The following is a 9920-nucleotide window of genomic DNA, read 5'->3' on the forward strand; positions in this document are numbered from 1 at the left end:
TTTCTCTGTAATTACAGTTAAAGATGAGCAAGTAAAAATGATAACCTTATTCCTAAAGTATCTATACTAATAAAAGCCTACGTGGCCCTCGCACCCTCGTGTCATCACAAGATGGCCGCCCCCACATTATCACAAGATGGCCACCCCCATGTGGTCACAAGATGGTCAGCAAAGGAAGGCAGTTGGGGGTGCCCAGGCTGGCAGGGGAGCAGTTAGGGGGCTATCAGGCTGGCAGGCGAGTGGTTAGGAGCCAGCTGTCCAGATTGTGAGAGGGATGTCCAACTGCCAGTTTAGGCCTTATCTGTGCATAGGGATTGGGCCTAAACTGGCAGTCGGACATCCCCTGAGGGGTTCCAGATTGGAGAGGGTGCAGGCTGGGCTGAGGGACACACCCCTGCCCCGTGCACAAATTTCGTGCACCGGGCCTCTAGTTCATAAATAAAACTAACATGTCTTCAACCCTTGTTAGGTGCCAGGCAGTGTGGTAAGTGCTGTCCCCACCCAAGTCCTTTAGTCGTCACGCTGTCCTTTGGGGCGAGGACTATTTATTCTAACCTCCCCTTTCCACGGAAGGCATGTGAGGCTGGAGAGGAAACCAGCCTGAACTGCACCTCTGACTTCAAGCTTCTCACTTCTGTGACGGAGAAAGCCGAGTGCCCGGCCGGGCACCTCTTGTTCCTGGGACATTCCAGCCTTCGCTTCTCAATGAGAAGGCAGCCCAGGGACGTCGCAGCTGCTGCTCTTCCCACTGGGATGCATTTTCCTCCAGCCCGGGCCCCGCTGGCCGGCAGAGCTGAGGAGTGTGGCTGGTCCCCACCCCGTCGCTGGAGCCTGGAGAATGTGGGTCTCAGAGCTGTCCGTCCACGCGGTCCCTGCCCTGGAGACAGCGGCTCGCCCTGGGCCCATTGGCTGGCTGATGGATTTTGCTCAGTAAAATAATCTGCATGTTGGAGGCTGCAGAAGGTTCTGGAAGCTGCAGAAGGTTCTGGAAGCTGCAGAAGGTTCTGGAAGCAGCGGAAGTTTCTGGAAGTGGCTTCCTCCCTCCCCCCATCTCTACCACTGGCAGAACCAGCTCAGAGTGAGCTGCCACCTTGCCATGCCCCGGCCCCCAGCACTCAGAAGGGAGGTCACCTGCCCTGCAGGTCCCCCGTTAGTAGCTCCAGCCTTTTATAAACTCATTTGTATTCATCCAGTTGCTGTTTTGGCTACAGAGAAATGCGTCCTCCTCGCTAGAATTACAAATAACTTGAGCAGAACTCCGCAGGCAAGACACATTCCTCGCGTTTGAACAGATGTATCTTTCCACACAAGGGTTTTCTTAAATCGCCCCCCGCCCCCATCTGTACATATATCCGATGGTGGTTTTAACAGAGAGGATGCATGGCTTGCTTGGCTCCTGCACCCCACTCCCACCTCCCGGCAGGTGAAAAACCCAAATCCTCGTGCCAGACATGCCCCTCGCCACACAGTCTTCTCTCCAGCCGGCGTGAGCTCACAAGGAACGGACCACTACGGACATTTTCCATAACCTTCTCCCTTCTCCCTTATTTGTACTCATTAGTCTGAAAAATCAGTGCCACCTAATATGCGAAACATGAGACATGGAAAGTTTTCCATAATATTCTTCTTATTCCTCATTTACACATGTCAGCCTAAGATTGGCATTACCAGCCCGGCTGGCGTGGCTCAGTGGCTGAGCGTCGACCTATGAACCATGAGGTCAGGGTTCGATTCCCGGTCGGGGCACAGGCCCGATTGTGGCTCAGTCCCCAGTGTGGGACATGCAGGAGGCAGCTGATCGATGCTTCTCTCTCATCATTGATGCTTCTATCTCTCTCTCCCTCTCCCTTCCTCTCTGAAATCAGTAAAATATATTTTACAAATGAAATCGGCATTACTGGACACAGGGAAGGAATGACATGAAGGCAATGCTGACTGTGGCACAGTGTCCACATCCTGGGGACCGGGGCTGGCTGGGCCCTGGCTCTGCTCCCGCCCGGACCGCACAGCGCACTCCCGGGAGCACAACCCGGGGGAGGGGTGGGGTGAGACCTGGAGAGGAGGCCAGAGGGTGAGCATCTCCGTGGTTACTGTATGCTCCCCTCCGCACCTCAGTTACAGATTAAGTCGCTGCTCCAGGACTCAGCTGCAGGGCAGGTGTGGGAGGGATGCATTTTCTTTATTTTAGAAAAACAAGCCCTCGGCGGTCAGGACAGCAGCCCCGTGGGAAGCTGGTTTGCAGGTCTCCTTTCAGGCACAGGTTGTGCTCTGCAAACAGGGCAGCAGCCAGGAGACTCCCCAGGGAAAAGGAGTGTGGGGGTCTCTGAGGGGCCGCCGCTGCAACACTGCCTCTCTCTGTCCCCACCTCACACAGCAGTTTCCACAGACAAGCGCAGGTGCCCCACTCGGGCAAGCCAACCAGCCTTTACTGAGCACCTACTGCGTGCCAGGCAGTGCTCAGGGGCGCAGGGAAGGTCAGCAGACATCCCGGGGTGCCTGCCCACAGAGGAGCCAGCTGTGGAAACAAGGGAGGGGCCAGGCCAGGCGCCCAGATGTGCCGCGTGGCCTGTGAATGACTGTGAGCTGGAGACAAGGCCCAGCTGACTCAGGAAGAGTATCCCCCCCCCCCCCTTAACTGCCTAAAGCATTTAGACCGGGGCCTGTGCCAGGACGAGAGCTGTCACCAGAGGGAACTTGCTACATCAGGAGGACGCGTGTGCGTGTCACAGCGCGGCGGATGATCACCAAGCACCTGTCCTCCTCCTCTCCTGGGAGGGTCCTCCTCCGTGAAGTCCCAGACCCTCCCCTCTGCTCCAGAGCTCAGGGTGCACGCCAGCCTCTATTCCTAATGCCAGCGCCTCTCACGACTGGGGGTGGGGGGTGGCGAGGGGCATGTATGCACAAAATGAAATCTGTGTTTCTCCTGTGAATCTGTCTCAGTCGATTCATCCGGAGGCCACCAAGGGACCTAGAGGGAAACCTTTCCTCTCCGACACAAGCATTTACGAGGTTAAGGTTCGGGTTACGATAAGGCCATATGATCATACAAACCTGATTCAGCCAAATCCAAGTGCGAACAGATACAAGTGCAGGCTACAGGGGAGGGGAGGAGGAGGGATTCTGACAGAGGCAGAGGCAGGGAGAGGCCCCAGCACAGCTGACAGGGTTCTGAAGAATAAACAGGCAGGACAGGGCCACTATTCCAAACAGCAGGAGGCAGTGCACCGGGTGGAGTCAAGGAGGACAGCCTGGAGGAGGGGAGATGGGAGACCATAGCAAATCCTTGAACAGCACAAATAAAGAAATAAGGGCTACAGCTCTGCAAATGAACACAAAAAGAACTCCAAGACAGACTGTTGACTAAAAAAACAAGATGAGAAACAAATTACATTAACTGCCCCCCACTAAAAACAATGTGATAGCTATCTATATAAAAGCCTAAGTGACCGTTTGACCGTCTGACCGTCTGGCCAGTAGCTATGACACGCACTGTCCACCAGGGGGCAGACGCTCAATGCACAGACATGGAAACATGGAACAGACAGATGAATCTCAGAGGGAAGGGGGGAAGGTGGAAGGTGGGAAGAGATTAACCAAAGATCTTATATGCATACTAGAAGCCCCGTGCACGGATTCATGCACCAGTGAGGTCCCTCAGCCTGGCCTGGGGGGATCGGGCCGAAATCGGCAGTCTGACATCCCCGGAGGGGTCCGGGATTGAGAGAGGGCGCAGGCCAGGTCGAGGGATTCCCACCAGGCTTCTAGTGTGCATATGTCTGTAAATGCACTTTTTAAAGGTCTCTATAATGCATATACCCTGAACTATAGAGTCTCTATGAGGGACAGGAGGGAATGAAGCTTGAGGGTGGGGGCCAGGTCGGACTTTAGCTTTTTTTCCTTTAATTTTTTTTTTTATGAATTAAGGAGAATATAGTCTGTATTACCTAGGTAATGAGAACATATTTTTACATTTAATCAATAATCTATTTACCTTCCATTGTAACACGTGGCTCTTAAGGGCATTGCATTATGTCTGTCTCTGTCTAGGCTTGGTCTTTCAAAGTCAAATGGATTCTGAATTTGAATCAGAATTACTGGTGCATAAAACCCAGAGCCACTGCCGAGGAAATGTGGCTTTCTCTGGGCTTTTTGTTTATAGGCACAGGAAGAGGCAGGAAAATAATTTATGGGAAAGTCGTTGTCTTTACGTTTTCCAGGAAGCCATGAAAATGACATTAAAATGGCTTTTTTTCAAAAAACTTCACTCGCTCAACCATAAAAACGCGTTCCCTGCACAGAAGACACGTCACAGCAATGCCTGAGTGGAACCCACTAGCAACTGGATCAGGACCCAGCGAGTTAGTTCTGCCCCGCGGTACCGTGTGACCTTGACAGCCGACCTCAGGTGCCAGGACTTTTATCATGAAGACAGAACATGAGTCTTAAAAAGTGTGCTTGCAACTTATTTTGAAAGTGAGATTCTAATCCAAGTCTTGCAGGACCTCTTATTCAAAAGCTGCATTGGTGGCGTTGAATAACCCCCCCCCCCCCCAAAATATATAAAGGCTTCTTTGGAAAATATGGTGAGAAAGAAAAATCAGTCTTTGGACTAAAGAAAACATTGAAGTTTGATGGGAAATGGATTTGTGCCGAAAGGAATCCACCCCCATGTATGTGCAGCTGGCGCTCGGGCCCTATGAAGTCGCTGTGCCACCTACCAGATGCCTCGTCTCCCCACCTCTGTCTTGGTGACGACACCGTGTGTCCCCAGCTATCTGGCCCTTTGAGTCACCACACCCCTGTTTGGTTCAGGTCTATTTGCCGGCACCGCGGGACCCTCGGCTCACATCTGGGCGCTGCTCCTGAAATGCCAGAAACCAGGTCACTTCAGCGGGGGCTGCGATTCCCGAGCTCAGCCACCCTCCGCCCAGTGAGCACACTCGGGGGGCCGGGGTGACCCGCGAGGCTCGGCCGGGCAGGACTGCACATCTGGCCGTACCTCCCACCAGCGAGTGGGAAGGAGCCGGGCACAGAGTCCAGCTGGACAGAGGGACAGGACAGTGAGCGCAGGAGGGGCCTGCTGTGTTGCCCTGCTGTGGGGGGCAGGGGAAGCCCAGCACGTTCTCGCGTTTGGCATCAGATCACCGAGGGGTCGTGCCCGCGAGCCAGGCTCTGTGGCCCCGTGGGAAGATGCTTTCGGCTTACCATCGTAAACTGAACTTCTGTGCCCCGCACCCACCTCTGAGCTATCACTGAGGCTTTCAAATCATGGTTACGAAGCCCTGGCCGGTGTGGCTCAGTGGATAGAGCGTCGGCCTGTAGACCAAAGGGTCCCGGGTTCGATTCTGGTCAAGGGCATGTACCTTGGTTCCAGTCTCCTCCCTGGCCTGGGCCCTGTTTGGGGCTCATGCAGGAGGCAACCCATCGATGTGTGTCTCTCACATTGATGTTTCTCTGTCTTTCCCTCTCTCTTCCACTCTCTCTAAAAACCAATGGAAAAATACCCTCGGGTGAGGATTAACAACAATAACAACGGTTACAGGGACGCTGTGCCAACGTGGGAAACACTGGTGTAGGCTGAGCCAGGGACAGGGCAGACCACGGGCAGCTGCGCGCTGTGGGAATAAGCGGCGAACCCTGGCCCGCAGGCGCCCGGCCGGCCGAGCCCGGGAAAAAGGCAGCAGTTCAGTTTCCTGGGGGAAGAGTTTCATTTAACAATCCCACCCTATTCATGGGAACAGGTAATTCTACACATATTCACCAGGTTATACCAACGACACCAATCCGCCCCGAGGCGGAATCCGGCTTGTCGGGAACCCGGGTGTCCTGGGGGCAGGGCGGGTAGGACTACGACTCGGGGCTGCCTGGGAGAGCTGTGACCGAGCGCAGGACAGCGTGGGAGCCCGCGTGCTCCGGGCCCCTCCCGCATGCTCCTGCCTTACCGCAAATGCCGAGACAGTCTGGCGACCGAAGCCCCGGCACCTTCCCCCATGACAGCACGGTGCACAGCTGCCTCCCAGCCTGCATCCCCCCGCCCCCCCCCGACCTACACCAGCTCCTCTGCTGTCTGCCATCCAGCTCACGCGCCCCATTTTCACGGCGCTTCCCAGCCCGGCGCACGCGTGCTGTGGCCCGTGTGCTCACCCCTCTTCCAACACTCATGGGTCAATAGCATGAGAGAATCCAGCATCGGCCCAGCCACCGCAAGGAGTGACCCCCCACCCACCCCAGCAACGCAGGATGGAGCCTTCGCCGGCGGGGGGTGGGGGGGGCAGCGAGCGTGGTCTCACTGCAGTGACAGCCTTGGGAGTGGGCTCTGTCCAAAACGGGGCAGTGGGGTGTTGACTCGGATACACCTGCCGTGGAAAAGCGTGTCCTATAAACAAACAGCACCTCTGTAAGCCCCGTGGCGGCGGTGGGGAAAAGCACCTGCTACAACGCTCAGCGAAAAGGACCGTGCGGAGTTGTATGCAGGTTACGATGATAAATGTGAAAGGTACCTCTACAGGCGGGAAAGGAGGACAAAGGCAGATGCGTGTTAACACACATGCATCCGAATATGAGCGCATGTGTGACTGCAAGTTCGTGTGGGAGGAATAGACGGTGCGACAGAGACGGGTGGGGTCCCTGGACAGCTCTGAGCCTCAGGGGGTGAGATCCTGACTTAACACAGTTTCTCTGTCTACGGACGCACAGCTCTTCTGTAACCCTGTGCGCGTGCGTGTGTGTGTGTGTGTGTGTGTGTGTGTGTGTGGCGGGGTAGGGGTGAGCAGAGCGAGGGGACATCGTGCAAGCGGCTCAGGCGATGCCCTTCCCCTCGCTGCGCGTAGACTCACATGATTTAGTGACGCGCAGTGGCCCGCGGGCGCTCTCACCACGCTCTGTGACCTGAGCTGCTCTATGGGGTCATCACAGCAGCCTAGCGACGCGGACTGCATTGTGCCCGTTTTACAAAGAGTGCCCTGAGGCCCTGGGCCCAAGGCTCCAGCGTAGTGGATGGTCCGGCTGGGACGTGCACCCCGCCGGCTCCAGGCCCCACCCTGACCGCCGTGCTATCACGTGTGCTCTACCCTCCTCTTTCCCGAACGCGAGGCAAGGCCGCCATCCACACGCATGGACTTCCTGATATTTTAATAAACCTCACACACACACGCATCTCCTCTGACCTGGAAACTCTGACTTCATTTGCCCGGGAAGCACACCTCAGACAGCAGCGCGTCCAGACCCCGGTCACGGGCCAGTGACATCGACACCAACTCCTTTGCCGCTGCCCCCGGTCAGCAGCCCCCCCTGTGACAGGGACCGCTCTGCCATCACTCCTGCTTCCTGGGACCCCTGGGCGGGCGGGCGCTGTGGGCTCCTGGGCTGAGCCTGCACCGGATCCCACCCTAAATGCCCCCGAGGCTGGGAGGAAAGGAACCCCTCTGGAGGCGCCTGGATGGTCACGCGCTGGGAACCCCGACTCACCCCTCCTGGGAGCTTCGCAGCAGCTCATGGCCACACACCATCGATCGCAGCTGCCGCGCTCGCTCCTGTCCCCCTGGGAGCCGCCCGAGCCTGGGCCTCGGTGGCCCGAGGGTGGCCTTGCAGAGCACAGCGACCGACTGCGCGGGATGAATAATTGACGCATTGGAATGGAATTACCGACGAGGTTCCGGCCACCCGCAGGCCACACCTGTCCTTGTCCCGGCTGCCTCTCCCTGGGGGACTGGTCTCCGCAGAAACCACACGGGTGCCAGCACCGGGCACCGCCTCCTGGCTGGGAACACACCCACACGCTCCTGTTTCAGGCTCAGGCTCATTAGCACCCCCTGGCAGGTGCCCTCCGCCCGGCAGGAGGGGTGTGAAAACCCCAGCAGGCAGCCACGCGCCCCCACCCCTCCACAGAGGGCGGAGGGACCACCGGCTGGGGCTGGCTCTGGAGTGGAGGGAGCCCCAATTTCCAGAGAGCAAGCGCTGCTCCTCCATTTCCAGGCATTTTCCCAGCAGATATTTAGTGAGCACCTACCAGGTGCCAGCTCGGTGCCATGCGGGGTGGGGGTGGGGAGGAAGGGGAGGCAGTCAGGAAACCACAGTGCGGGGTAGGGGTGAGCAGAGCGAGGGGACATCGTGCAAGCGGCTCAGGCGATGCCCTTCCCCTCGCTGCGCGTAGACTCACATGATTTAGTGACGCGCAGTGGCCCGCGGGCGCTCTCACCACGCTCTGTGACCTGAGCTGCTCTATGGGGTCATCACAGCAGCCTAGCGACGCGGACTGCATTGTGCCCGTTTTACAAAGAGTGCCCTGAGGCCCTGGGCCCAAGGCTCCAGCGTAGTGGATGGTCCGGCTGGGACGTGCACCCCGCCGGCTCCAGGCCCCACCCTGACCGCCGTGCTATCACGTGTGCTCTACCCTCCTCTTTCCCGAACGCGAGGCAAGGCCGCCATCCACACGCATGAAGCCCTTGGGGAAGCGGAGGACCCCCCGTGACACACTGCTTCGCCTGGTTCTGGCTCACACGTCCCGTGGGTCCCTAACGTGGGCGGGAGGCCGCGTGATTCTCGGGCCGTTTGCCAGGTGAGGAAGCCGGGCGCGGGGCCACCCACGCCTGCAGCGGGGCCTGTGTCACTGGTGCCGTCCGCCGGCTGGGCTGCCCCTGCTTTGGCTGGGACGCGGTGGCCGGGCTTCAGTTCGGGGACCAGTGGGTGACACTCGAGAAGACAGGAGCCACACCAGCTCCCACCTCCCACTTACCGCCTTCCGCCTCCGCCAATCAGGTTTCCATTACATGGGCCGGCGCTGCCTGCTAGCCAGGTGGGTGGTGGGTGCCCCCAGGACCCCGTGGGAGACAGCAGGATGGCACCTGCCCTGGCAGGTCGTCGCCCTGGGCCCATTCTGCTGCCATCCCCCCATCTTTTGTGGTTGTTGTTAAACCTCACCTGAGGATAGTTTTTTCCACTGATTTTTAGAGAGAGTGGAAGGGAGGGAGGGAGGAAAGAGAGAAACATGGATGTGAGAGAGACACATTGATTGGTTGCCTCCCGACTAGGGCAAGAGATCGAACCTGCAACCCAGGTACATGCCCTTGATGGGGAACTGAACCCGAGACCCTTCAGTGCGAAGGCCGATAGATGCTCTAACCACTGAGCAATGCCAGCCAGTGGGGGGGGGGGCATCTTTTAAATATATTTTTATTGATTTCAGAGAGGAAGGGAGAGGGAGATAGAATCATTGATCGGCTACCTCCTGCACACCCCACACTGGGGGTCGAGCCTGCACTCAGGCACGTGCCCTCACCCGGAATCCAACTGTGACCTTCTGGTTCCCAGGCCGATGCTCAACCCCTGAGCCACACCGGCCCCCTTTCTTGAGGCAGACAGCACTGAGGACAAGGGCCTGTCCCTGAGTGAGGGGTGCCAGGGAACCCAGCCCGAGAGCAGAACCAGGGGGCCCTCACTCCTGGGCACCCAGACCCTACCCACAGGGTAGACGTAGCCGCGTGCCCTCACCCGGAATCCAACTGTGACCTTCTGGTTCCCAGGCCGATGCTCAACCCCTGAGCCACACCGGCCCCCTTTCTTGAGGCAGACAGCACTGAGGACAAGGGCCTGTCCCTGAGTGAGGGGTGCCAGGGAACCCAGCCCGAGAGCAGAACCAGGGGGCCCTCACCCAGACCCTACCCACAGGGTAGACGTAGCCGGATCCCAAGTCCCTGAGAAGTATTGGCCCCGGAGGCGGATGTTCTCCCAGGCCCGGCCAGGCAGCTCTGCCTCCACCACTTGACTCTCCAGGAGGGCCAGGGGGTTGGAGTGGGGATTCGGCCTGAGCAGCCACGCTGAGCCCGGGGAGAATTTGGACTTGGCTGGGGCCGACCCACAGGCACCCCGGAGCGCACTCAGATGCCCCGCCAGCCCAAGCGAAACCTCCCCGTGTTTCACCC

General features: G+C 58.1%; 1 protein-coding gene across 3 annotated transcripts in view; it reads right to left on the reverse strand.

The window, feature by feature from the left end:
• Positions 1 to 9920, reverse strand: part of CLDN14 (claudin 14) — an 81117-nt gene that overhangs the window by 46233 nt on the left and 24964 nt on the right. Inside the window, exon 1 of one of the 3 annotated variants that reach the window (XM_006774126.2) lies at positions 7468 to 7704. The exons of 1 other annotated variant lie outside the window; for it this stretch is intronic. The gene's annotated coding sequence lies outside the window, so the exon portion shown is untranslated. Of the gene's footprint in view, positions 1 to 4718; positions 4860 to 7467; positions 7705 to 9920 lie in introns of those variants that run through there. One more of the 3 variants, XM_015570711.1, reaches the window with a different exon arrangement.

Source organism: Myotis davidii, unplaced genomic scaffold (genome assembly GCF_000327345.1).
Source record: "Myotis davidii unplaced genomic scaffold, ASM32734v1 scaffold227, whole genome shotgun sequence".
NCBI classification, from domain to species: domain Eukaryota; kingdom Metazoa; phylum Chordata; class Mammalia; order Chiroptera; family Vespertilionidae; genus Myotis; species Myotis davidii.